The sequence below is a fragment of the Balaenoptera musculus genome, chromosome 2 (genome assembly GCF_009873245.2).
Source record: "Balaenoptera musculus isolate JJ_BM4_2016_0621 chromosome 2, mBalMus1.pri.v3, whole genome shotgun sequence".
NCBI lineage: Eukaryota > Metazoa > Chordata > Mammalia > Artiodactyla > Balaenopteridae > Balaenoptera > Balaenoptera musculus.
Genome location: NC_045786.1, coordinates 34,555,257 through 34,569,110, shown reverse-complemented (window position 1 = coordinate 34,569,110; position 13,854 = coordinate 34,555,257).

Below are 13,854 nucleotides of genomic sequence, written 5' to 3'. Positions count from 1 at the left end.
GCATATCACTATAAGAAGGTTGAGCAGGCAGGAAAGGACTTTTGTTTGCTTTTATGAAGTGTTTGGGGCACTTAAAGAGTGGGCTGTTTGCCAGTATGATAGGTGAAGACAATGAGATCTCATAGCAATCCCTGCATTTTACATTTTTTTAAAAAAATTAAGAAAAGAAACCTGGTTAAATTTCATGTTCATTAAACATTTTGGAAAATGCAGATAAGAAAGGAAAAGTGCAATAACCAAAGCTCCATCATTAATAGTAGCTATTAAATATTTAAATAAATATTTTGTTAAATATCGTATTGAACAGATGAGGTAACTGAAATAAGAACTAGCTTAGAGCTATACCACTAGTTAGTGGTATAAGCAGATGTAGAAGCTAGATCTTTTAACCTATACACTATTGTTGTCTTCTCTATGTAAAACTGCTTCTCAGTTAAAGGTTAGTGAGAACTAGACCAACGTGTGTACAGTGTTCCATTTCTTTTGACCTGCAAGGTTATTTATTTTCCTGTTTGAAACCCCTGTGTGTGTCTATGTGTGTACCCGGGATATTCTGAGATATTAACTAGACTTGCCTTTTTTTTTTTCTTATGTTGTTTTATGCTGTTTTCTTTTCCTCGCTCGTCAGTAGGTCATGATAACTTGTTCCATGGACTGGTCTCAAAGCAGAAGTCTAAAGCCCAGGCCCTGGAATAACAATAACAACAGACATCAGTGAAGTTGCTGAATGGATTTGTTAAACTCATAAATAATAGTCTCTAAAGCCAAGGTTTTCAGTTGCAGAATATAAGTCTTTTGTTTGATTATTTGTTTTTGAGAGAGAACGGAGGTCTTTTGAGAGTAAAAAGACCAAGAGCTCTAAAGGAGGAAGGCATAAAGTTTCTAAAAAAAATAATAATAATTTGGAAAGAGACTGCATAGTGTTATAAGATCTAGTTCCTGCCCAAAAGAAAATAAAAATTCAACACTCTGGCAGAAGAAGGACATGCTGCCTCCCAGATGGGTTTGGCAAGGAATTCAGAGGGCTGTAGGAAGAACCCAAGAGCGGAGGTGATTTATGTCTTGCTTCTTGGGGTGACATCTGTGCATTCCTCATAAAACTGGAGAGGTAGATTAGTAATGACTGGGGAAGGTGCTCATGGAATAAGGGCAGAAGCACCTCCAGAGTCCTAAACACCCAGGATTGAATCCAAACAACCCACTGAGATAGGGCTTATGTCAAGGGGACAATGTGTATGCCATTGGCCATTCATTAGAGGTCATGGCAGAGGGTGCACATCGAAAGTGAATGCTATAGTCCAAAAGATTAATGAAAGAGAATGGAGAGCTCAGAAACAGACCCACATCAATATAGTCAACTGATCTTTGACAAAGGAGCAAAGGCAATACAAGGAAGAAAAGGTAGTCTTTTCAACAGATTGTGCTGGAACAACTGGGCATCTACATGCAAAAAAATGAATCCAGACCCAGATCTTATTAACCCTTACAAAAATTAACTCAAAATGGATCACAGACCTCAGTGGAAAATGCAGAACTATAAAACTCCTATAAGATAATACAGGACAAAATCTAGATGGCCTTGGCTATAGCTATGATTTTTTTTAGATACAACACCAAAAGCTCAGTCCATGAAAGAAGTAATTGATAAATTGGACTTCATTAGAATGCAAATCTTCTGCTCTGCAAAAGACACTGTCAAGAGAATGAGACGATAAACCACAGGCTAGATGAGAATATTTGGAAAAGATATATCTGATAAAAGAACTCTTACCCAAAATATGCAAAGAACTCTTAAAACTCAACTCAAGAAACAACTCAACTGAAAAATGGACAAAAGACTTGAACAGGCACCTCACGAAAGAAGATATACAGGGCTTCCCTGGTGGCGCAGTGGTTGAGAACCTGCCTGCTAATGCAGGGGACACAGGTTCGAGCCCTGTCTGGGAAGATCCCACATGGCGCGGAGCAACTGGGCCCGTGAGCCACAGCTGCTGAGCCTGTGCGTCTGGAGCCTGTGCCCCGCAACGGGAGGTGGTCACGATAGTGAAAGGCCGCACACCGCGATGAAGAGTGGCCCCCGCTTGCCACACCTAGAGAAAGCCCTTGCATGAAACGAAGACCCAACACAGCCAAAAATAAAATAAATAAATAAATAAATAAATAAAGTAGCTATTAAAAAAAAAAAAGAAGATATACAGATGACAATAAGCATGAAAACATGGTCCACATCATATATCATTCGGGAACTGCAAGTTAAAACAACAGTAAGATACCACTACACACCTATTAGAATGGCCAAAATCTAGAAGACTGACAACACCAAATGCTGGTGAGGATGTGGAGCAACAGGAACTCTCATACAGTGGTAGGGGAATGCAAAATGGCATCGCCACTGTAGAAGTCAGTTTGGCAGTTTCTCACAAAACTAAACACACTCTTACCATAAGATCTAGCAAGTACTCTCCTTGGTATTTGCCCAAATGAGTCGAAAACTTATTCCACACAACAACATGTAAATACATGGACGGTTATAGCGTTTTATTCGTAACTGCCCAAAATTGGAAGCAACCAAGATACCCTTCTATAGGTGAATGGATTAATAAACTGTAGTGCATCTAGACAATGGGATATTATTCAACACTGAAAAGGAAATGAGCTATCGAGCCATGAAAAGACATAGAGGAACTTAAAATGCATATTACTAAGTGAAAGTAGCCAACCTGAAAACGCTACATACTGTATGATTCCAACTATATGGCAATCTGGAGATGGCAAAACTCTGGAGACAGTTTAAGATCAGTGGCTGCCAGGGGTTGAAGTGGAGAGGAGGGATGAATAGGTGGATACTGGGGGCAGTGAACCTACTCTGTATAATACAATAATGGTGGATACACGTCACTATATATTTGTCCAAACCCATAAAAGGGACAAAACCAAGAATGAACCCAGTGGAATCTGTGGTGTTTGGATGATACTGATGTATCAGTGTAGATTCATCAGTTCTAACAAATGTTCCTCCTGATGGGATATATTCATAGTGAGCAAGGTTGTGAATGTAGGGAGGAGGGCAGTAGGCGCCCTCTGTGTACTTCCCACTCCATTTTGCTGTGAACTTAAAAAATGCTCTATAAAAAATGAAGTCTAATAAAAAATAGTGGATGCTAACAGATCATCAGAGACGGTCTGGGTTGAGTAACACTTCATGGGAGTACCATCTGAAGAAGAATTGTGGACCCAAATATATTATACTTACCCCGGTGTCAATATTCTTTCTCCTTCCTCAGCCTCAACCCCACAACTTAGATCATCCCGGGGGAGAAAGGAAGGAAGAGGAGCTGAATTCTGAGAAGATCTTCCAATGACTGATGGTTACCAACAGACTGACTCTCAAACTGGGGGTGACTGAGTTTACCCTCGAGGTTGGTGAGATCACCTTTTCTGGAATCAGCAATATTGAAGGCTTAAGAACCAATATAATTGGATAGAGTTCAATTACAGAGAAAAATAAAGAAATCCCCCACCTGGGTTTTATCACTCTGTATATTCAAACCTACTCCATGTGCTTAACCGGTTACATGGAAATTTTGACCTTAAAAAAAAAAAGAATTTCCCCAAAAATGCACAGGACTTAGGCCCCAGCCAGCAAATACCACTTATGAACTGGCATCTGATAGGTGAGACACACCAACACACCCCCCTGATAGCATCTTTCCCGCCTGTCAGTTTCCTTTTCCCATGGAAACTGCCATTCTAGTGTACCATGTGTACACAAGTCTCACTGGGAAGGCTAGCTGAACGCAAACACCAAACAAGGTTCAGCATCTAGAGATACAGGCATCTCATTACCAGTCAACCCAGAGGTAGAAAAACTCAGGGAGGGAGCCAGATATAGTCAGCCTCACTCCTCAGAAGGATCAGACAGAGGCAGGCTGCACATGGCATTCTGGACAGCAGTGAGTGGAAACCTCTTCCCTTTCCTTCACATTTCCCAGAGACAGGATGGTCATATATACCAGGACCATCGTCTTCCTGCCTTTATGTCTGTGCTCGTCCCAAACGCTCCAGAAAGACAGCTTCAGGAGTTGGATTTTCGGGCAACAAAAAAGTTCTTTGGATTAGATCTAGCTGAGCGAGGGCAGTCAACTGGGCTTAAGTCTTTGAAAAACAGGAGCCTGGGCTGTTGTTCCAGGAACCAAAATTTTAAATATATAAGGAAACTCACTTTAATGTTTGCAGACTGGAAAAGGGAAGGAGGAATTTGGAAAACTCACAGAGGGTGGTAAAAAAAAAAGAAAAAAAGAAAGACTCAGGAAAGTGCTCTTGAGGGGATGAAAAATCATTTGTAACTTCCAAGGGTTCTCTCTTCCTGAATCTTCTCTTTCCAAAGAAAACCCATCCAAACTGGCTGCAGTGCCGGGAGCAGGGCCAGAGTTTTGGAGCTATAATTGTCGTGTAGAGGCAGTGTCGAATGCAAGGTTGCACTCTTGGCTAAAGGAATCTCCTTTTTCTAGAATTTTACTATCTGACACATGCCCTCTAAGAGCAGGAAATCTTAGCAATGGACAAAAAAATCTTCTGAAAACTAAGACACGACTGGAGTGATGGCTGGAATTCGCGGAGGTGGCAGGCTGATACTCTCATGAACGCAGTCTAACAAAGTGGTGTAATAATATGGCAGATGAGACACATTTAATAACGAGCCAGGCTACAAATCCATAGTAGAGAGTTGAGTAAAATTTAAGGCAGATTAGAAAGAAGAGAGACAGAGAGAGGCAATGCAGACTTAAAACACAAATAACTCATCAGACTGAAAATTCTGATGAAACTTTTCTTAAAAAATAAAAACAAACTAAGAATGGGCAGGGAAATAAATGGAGTGTGATGTAGAACTAGGTCAGAACCAGTGGTAAATCTAACACCATTTAACAGAATGTTTAGGTACTCATTTAGAAGAGAAAGTAAAGGATAAAAGGAAATATCTGGCCAATATTTGAGAAAAAGCTCAAAGTGGGGGGAAAAAAATTGGCTACAATTGGAAGTGAATTGAACACAAAATGGATCACAAAGTTGATGAACAAACAGACGTCCAGTTGGCCCAGACTTGAATGATGACAGAGATTCCAAAGAGAATTATTAAACCACAATAATTTTAGTCTAAAGCAAGAGAAAAGAAGCAGGATGCACAATGAGAAATGCCTACTGAAGGGAGATGGGGGCGTGCATTGACGGTGGGGAGGGACCAGGTTGTGAACATTGAGGGCGTCTCTTGACAAACGGTTGCTGGCGAGAGGATTTGTGGATTTGTATTTCACATCTGATAAGGATTTGGTAACCCTCAAGCACGGTTCTTTCTGGGAGAGCTGGATAGCAACCCAGAATAATATAAATATAATGTTCCACTGCAGATCTGTCTCTATCCAGAGATAACATGGAAATTTTAGAGCATGTCCTGAGCCAGACCAGGATTATCACTAAAATATATAAAGACACCAAGGATAAGAAATTCATTTAAATATCATTGTCTGTGTCATCTTTGGGATTGCACACATCCTAGATGAAAATAGTATCCTCCCTGAGTTCTGAGAGTTGTCTGTGACACAGATGGAACTTCTGAAACTTGGGTACCTGCCCCCACTATATGTTTGACCCAAGGGCTAACCGTTTCTCCCTTTCTCGTTAAGGTGGCCAGATTGGAAACACGAAAGCTGTGCTGACAGGTGGGGACGCACCAACACACGCATAAGAAAACTTAGAGGACTTTACCCTTGTGGAAAATGTGGTTCATTATAAACACTGGCTCGTGAAACACTGCCCAGACACTTCTGCTCCTCTCCATCTGGGTGAGAGGCAGCTGGTTTTTCCTGAGTGTTCCTGCCCTGCTCCTGATGGGTGTTAAGAACCTTGCTCTCAAAATATAATATCACCTCCCAGCCAGCCTGCCCTGAAGGGTCTCAGTGGGAAAGGATGGTGACCAAGCTCACCATTAAACCCCAACTGCCCTTTACACAAGTGAGGTTGCAGGGCTCTCCATGCATACTCCATTAGATTACGCTTTAGAGAGAACCATCAGAAGTCTATTATTTCTAACAAAGTCAAGTGAAGCCCTAGAGAAACCTATTACCTCTTCTATGCATTTGGCAAAGAACACACTGTGCTGATTAGTTTCTGTTTGTCCTCTTCCCCACGCCCACATAAGCTGAGAGCTATTCTCCATCCTGCTTTGTGACTCAAGATTGAACCTCACGGACCGTCTCCCCTCCAGGTCCCCTTGTCCGCTGGCTCTGGTGAGGTCACCAATGGGAGGCACCGTCAAGAGACAAGAGCTATGGGGGGAGAGAGTCAGGGTATTCTCCCACGCTTGCTTCCTACTGAGGCACAGAGTTCTGAGAGTCGCTGGGTCCCTCAGTGACTCCAGCTCCTGCTGGGCTCCATCCTCCTCAGCTTCGGCTCTCAGCGGGCTCTGATAATATTACCCCAGCCCTACCCTAACCGTGTTGCTCCTTTGGAGCTGGCGGGGCATAACAGCTTCTCACTCCTGTTAGTTTCAGATGCCCCAAGCTTCCCTGGTGGTTGTCTCTGCCCACTCTTCCCATAGCAGAGCCGTCTAGTGTTACTGTAGTCCTGACTCATACCTGCCCCAGCCCCGTGACAGGGAAAAGACTGAGAACACCGTGGTCGCTTGCAAGGGAGATGCTACTCTTTGCAGATCAGGGTTACTTAACCTCTAAAGTGTATGCTCCACACTTTCCAAGACTAGAAAGATAGAGAGAACAGAGAACGTCAGGAGGCTGATTGTTTCTGAGTATTACATGATTATCAGGCTTGGGAGCTCTCCCAAAACAGGTAGCCAGCTGTGCTGATGACTTTTCCCTTTCCTTTTTTTTCCTGGCATCACTAGGACCCTTATCACAAAGAAAATATTCAAAGAAATCCATTTAATCTCTTTGATTTGACACTTATTTTTAAAAGAAATAAGAAAGTTTGAAGGAAAGAAACATCCCTCACTAATTTAGGTAAGGAATTTGATTTCAACCCAAATCTTAGCATAAAAGCCCCTAGATATTTTTCAAGGGACCACTTAATGATAATTTTACAGCGTGTAACAGAAAGTATGAACATATGATTGAGACATCATTTTGGATGTATCATACTTCCAGAAAAATTATTTTACTGTGAATTTCAGAAACTGCATACCCTCATCCCCACCACCCTCCATGTTTTTTCTAGATTTTCTTCTAGTCATTGTTGGCAGGCTGATTTATTTTGGGTAGGTTATAGACTACCTTTGCGGATATATGAATTTCTGTTTATTCTGCCTTTCTTCATGGAATCTTACTTAGGCAGTTTTTGGTATCATTTACTTGTGATTTTTAGTAGCTTCATAATAGTCTACCTGGTATTATTATTTGCTCAGCTAGTACTCATTCATGGGTATTTAGATTATTTCCAATAAGCAGGCTGTGGTGGTTAATTTTATGTGTCAACTTGGCTGGGTCACATGAGATGCCCAGATACTTGGTCAAACATTAGTATGGATGTTTCTGTGAAGGTATCTTTGGATGAAATTAACATTTAAACCAGTGGGTTTTGAGTAAAGTAGACTGCTTTCCATAATGCAAGTGGACCTCATCCAATCAGTTGAAGAAGTGACTAGAACAAAAGACTGACCCTCATTCAAAAGAGAGTGAGATTCTCCAGGAGAGACCTGCGGAATTGAACTGGAACACAACGTTTCCTGCCTTCAGACTCAAACTGAATCATCAGCTCTTCCTGGGTCTCAAGGCCTCTGGCACACCAGGGTCTCCAGCTCTGTAGCCCTCTTGCAGATTTGGGAACATGCCAGCCTCCATAATCACATGAGCAGATCCTTTTTTTTTTTCTTTTTTGGCCACGTACTGCATGGCATGTGGGATCTTAGTTCCTCGACCAGGGATCGAACCCACACCCCCTGCATTGGAAGCATGGAGTGTTAACCACTGGAGTGCCAGGGAAGTCCTTGAGCAGATTGCTTATAATAAATCTCTCTCTATATACACACATTCTACTGGTTCTATTCCTCTGGAATGTCCTCACTAACACACAGGGAACCCCTAGACGCAGACTCTTTGGGAAGCGAGTAAAATTGTGTTTGCTGTACTTGAGAATTTGAAAACAAGTTTTCTCTTTCTTGGTTAGGAATATCATGGGATGGTACTGAAGGTGACTATTCTCTGGCACACAGAGAAGTGACTTTTTGTGGCTTAAGAGTTTTCTATTAGAATATAACATGATCTCATAATCCAGTATTTTCTATTTCTTTTGGTCTTCTGTTTCAACTTTGCTCCTTCAATAATAAATTATTAAAATGTGATTGCAGTTTTAAAGTAAGAAGAAATGAAAAATAATGCTTTTCAGAGATTAAGTGTGATAAAGATGGAAGAAACAGCTTGTTCTTCAAGGACGTCTTGAAATCTAAAGATTAGAGTGAGGGTGGGGATATGGTGGGAGGAGAGGCAGACAATATGGGTTAACAATTTAAAGAAATAGGGAATTGAGAGAGAAAATTAAAGAAGAGCTATAAAGAGAATAGCAGGGCAAGAGTAGATGCCTTGCAACTCAGCCTCGAGCAAGACAAAGGCAATGCATTTCATTCTGATAGTGAAGAGGAGGCTGAGACCTGGCTGGGTAAGGGAGAAGGAAGGGATAGAGGTGGGTGAGAACCTGCTGCCTCTGAAAGTGCTCTGAGATAAGGTTATTTATCACGTAAGGGTACAATGAAGACCAAGTTGGGGCTTGGAGAAATGGCCACAGGCAGGCTTGGTGTTTCCCTTTTCAGCAAAGCAGAACAGGCTCTGATAATTAAGCTTTTCTTCTCTAACATATAATAATTCTGCAACTCAGAAGCCAATGAACTAGATGTTGTCCATACTAGGGATGGTTAAAGAAGCTAAGGAGATTTAACCAGGAGAAACAGACATGACAGCTGTCTTCAAATATCCAAGAAATTGCCATGCGGAAGAGAAGATGCACTTCTGACCAATGAATAGATTTAACAGAGAGACAGATTTTGGCTCAATATAAGAGACATTTTCTAATAATTACAATTGTCACACCATGGAATGGATAACCTGGGGAATGTTGAGACTCCTACACACTGGAAGTGTTCAGGTTGGCACGCCATCTGTCAGAGATGCTGTCAAACCAGATGATTCTCTTTTAAAAATAACATTTTGTAATAATTATTAGAGTAGAATATGTCCACAGGAAGCTATTTGAATAAACAAAATACTAAGAAGAAAAGATGAATCCTTAACGCTACCGTCCATAGTTGACCACTGTTAACAGTTTGATGTATTTCCATTTGGTACTTTTTTCTGGGCAATAGAAATCTACATGTGTACTTTGTAAAAGCATATATATATGAGATATATATATATATATATCTCATATATATCATACGGTTTTCACAAAATACATGTGTACTACAAATACAATTGTGTGGATTTCGTATTTTCTTTCAATTATATAAGATTTTTCTATGTTGTTAAATAATCTTCAGAAACATGATTTCAATGCGGTGCATGACTTAGTTTCTGTGGATGGAAGTCTCTGTATAATGCATCAATACAATTAATGTTCCATTGAACATCTTCACACACACACTCAGGTATACACACTCACATGCACACACACTTACACACACACACTTACATACACACACACTCACCTATACACACTCACATGCACACACTCTCACATACACACACACACACTCAACATATACACACACATATATACACACACACACAAGCATATATTTTTGGTTCTGTTTCTTCTGGAGAATCTGACTGATGTGCCAATAATATTATTTCTAACATCTGAATAATTGTGTTAAATCCCATACCATATCAGCTATACATAAATATTTAAATAAATATATTTTTCTGTTTTATCGTTTAGTACCGTTGCTCTCAGATCACATCCTTCCCATATCTGAGGCCTTAACTTTTATTTACTGCTCGGTAGGTTGTGGTACTTCCTTGAGTGATGGGTTCATGAAGAATAAATACACTGAGGGGATAATACCTGAATCCTCACAGGTTACATGATGGCTTAAGATTGACCTCACACACACCCTAATAACTCTCCAATGCTAATAGCCCTTTACAGAAGAAGATTTTCTAAATTTAAGGAAAAGTTCTTCTATGACTTCCTTAATCATTTCTTCTCCATCTGCCCCATTTTCTCCTTTAGGGATTCCTATTATATTTTTAGTGGGATGGTTCCAGATAAGTTCAAATGAGATTAAACTTGTGGAGTGAGTTGATTTGCAGCCTTTTGGTGGTTTGAAGCTTGGAAAAGGAGACAAGAAAAGTGAGGATGGATTGGAACCAAGATGGTGGAGTAGAAGGACGTGCTCTCACTCCCTCTTGTGAGAACAACAGAATCACAACTAGCTGCTGGACAATCATCGACAGGAAGACACTGGAACTCACCAAAAAAGATACCCCACATCCAAAGACAAAGGAGAAGCCACAATGAGACGGTAGGAGGGGCGCAATCACAGTAAAATCAAATCCCATAACTGCTGGGTGGGTGACACACAGACTGGAGAACACTTAGACCACAGAAGTCCACCCACTGGAGTGAAGGTTCTGAGCCCCACCTCAGTCTTCCCAACCTGGGGGTCTGGCAACGGGAAGAGGAATTCCTAGAGAATCAGATTTTGAAGGCTACTGGGACTTGATTGCAGGACTTCAACAGAACTGGGGGAAACAGAGACTCCACTCTTGGAGGGCACACACAAAGTAGTGTGCACATTGGGACCCAGGGGAAGGAGCAGTGATCCCAGGGGAGACTGAACCAGACCTACCTGCTAGTGTTGGAGGGTCTCCTGCAGAGGTGGGGGGTGGCTGTGGCTCACTGTGGGGACAAGGACACTGGCAGGAGAAGTTCTGGGAAGTACTCCTTGGCGTGAGCCCTCCCAGAGTCCGCCATTAGCCCCACCAAAGAGCTCAGGTAGGCTCCAGTGTTGGGTTGCCTCAGGCCAAACAACCAACAGGGAGTGAACCCAGCCCCACCCAGTCAAGCGGATTAAAGTTTTACTTAGCTCTGCCCACCAGAGCAACAGTCAGCTCTACACACCACCAGTCCCTCCCATCAGAAAACTTGCATAAGCCTCTTAGATAGCCTCATCCACCAGAGGGCAGAGAGAAGAAGCAAGAAGAATTACAATCCTGCAGCCTGTGGAACAAAAACCACATTCACAGAAAGATAGACAAGATGAAAAGGCAGAGGGCTATGTACCACATGAAGGAACAAGATAAAACCCCAGAAAAACAACTAAATGAAGTGGAGATAGGCAACCTTCCAGAAAAAGAATTCAGAATAATGATAGTGAAGATGATCCAGGACCTTGGAAAAAGAATGGAGGCAAAGATCGAGAAGATGCAAGAAATGTTTAACAAAGACCTAGAAGAATTAAAGAACACACAAACAGAGATGAACAATACAATAACTGAAATCTAGATGACCTTGGCTATAGCTATGATTTTTTTTAGATACAACACCAAAAGCTCAGTCCATGAAAGAAGTAATTGATAAATTGGACTTCATTAGAATGCAAATCTTCTGCTCTGCAAAAGACACTGTCAAGAGAATGAGACGATAAACCACAGGCTAGATGAGAATATTTGGAAAAGATATATCTGATAAAAGAACTCTTACCCAAAATATGCAAAGAACTCTTAAAACTCAACTCAAGAAACAACTCAACTGAAAAATGGACAAAAGACTTGAACAGGCACCTCACAAAAGAAGATATACAGGGCTTCCCTGGTGGTGCAGTGGTTGAGAACCTGCCTGCCAATGCAGGGGACACGGGTTCGAGCCCTGGTCTGGGAGGATCCCACATGTCGCAGAGCAACTGGGCCCGTGAGCCACAATTACTGAGCCTGCGCATCTGGAGCCTGTGCTCCACAACAAGAGAGGTCGCGAGAGTGGGAGGCCCGTGCACCGCGATGAAGAGTGGCCCCCGCTTGCCACAACTAGAGAAAGCGCTCGCACAGAAACGAAGACCCAAACACAGCCATAAATAAATTAATTAAAAAAAAAACTGAAATGAAAACTACACTAGAAGGAATCAATAGCAGAATAACTGAGGCAGAAGAACGGATAAGTGACCTGGAAGACAGAATGGTGGAATTCACTGCTGCGGAACAGAAAAAAGAAAAAAGAATGGAAAAAAATGAAGACAGCCTAAGAGACTTCTGGGACAACATTAAACACAATAACATTCGCATTTTAGGGGTCCCAGAAGGAGAAGAGAGAGAGAAAGGACCTGAGAAAATATTTGAAGAGATTATAGTCGAAAACTTCCATAACATGGGATAGGAAATAGCCACCCAAGTCCAGAAAGTGCAGAGAGTCCCATACAGGGTAAACCCAAGGAGAAACATGCTGAGACACATAGTAATCAAATTGGCAAAAATTAAAGACAAAGAAAAATTATTGAAAGCAGCAAGGGAAAAACAACAAATAACATATAAGGGAACTCCCATAAGGTTAACAGCTGATTTCTCAGCAGAAACTCTACAAGCCAGAAGGGAGTGGCATGATATACTTAAAGTGATGAAAGGGAAGAACGTACAACCAAGATTACTCTATCCGGCAAGGATCTCATTCAGATTCAATGGAGAAATCAAAAGCTTTACAGACAAACAAAAGCTAAGAGAATTCAGCACCACCAAACCAGCTCTACAACAAATGCTAAAGGAACTTCTCTTAGTGGGAAACACAAGAGAAGAAAAGGACCTACAAAAACAAACCCAAAACAATTAAGAAAATGGTCATAGGAACATACATATTGATAATTACCTTAAATGTGAGTGGATTAAATGCTCCAACCAAAAGACACAGGCTTGTTGAATGGATACAAAAACAAGACCCATATATATGCTGTCTACAAGAGACCCACTTCAGACCTAGGGACACATTTAGACTGAAAGTGAAGCAATGGAAAAAGATATTCCATGTAAATGGAAATCAAAAGAAAGCTGGAGTAGCAATACTCATATCAGATAAAATAGACTTTAAAATAAAGAATGTTACAAGAGACAAGGAAGGACGCTACATAACGATCAGGGAATCAATCCAAGAAGAAGATATAACAATTATGAATATATATGCACCCAACATAGGAGCACCTCAATACATAAGGCAACTGCTAACAGCTATAAAAGAGGAAATTGACAGTAACACAATAATAGTGGGGGACTTTAACACCTCACTTACACCAATGGACAGATCATCCAAAATGAAAATAAATAAGGAAACAGAAGTTTTAAATGACACAACAGACTTGATAGATTTAATTGATATTTATAGGACATTCCATCCAAAAACAGCAGAATACACTTTCTTCTCAAGTGCACATGGAACATTCTCTAGGATAGATCACATCTTGGGTCACAAATCAAGCCTCAGTAAATTTAAGAAAATTGAAATCATGTCAAACATCTTTTCTGACCACAACACTATGAGATTAGAAATCAATTACAGGGAAATAAACCTAGAAAACACAAACACATGGAGGCTAAACCATACGTTACTAAATAACCAAGAAATCACTGAAGAAATCAAAGAGGAAATCAAAAAATACGTAGAGACAAATGACAATGAAAACACGACGATCCAAAACCTATGGGATGCAGCAAAAGCGGTTCTAAGAGGGAAGTTTATAGCTCTACAAGCCTACCTCAAGAAACAAGGAAAATCTCAAATAAACAATCTAACCTTACACCTAAAGGAACTAGAGAAAGAAGAACAAACAAAACCCAAAGTTAGCAGAAGGAAAGAAATCATAAAGATCAGAGC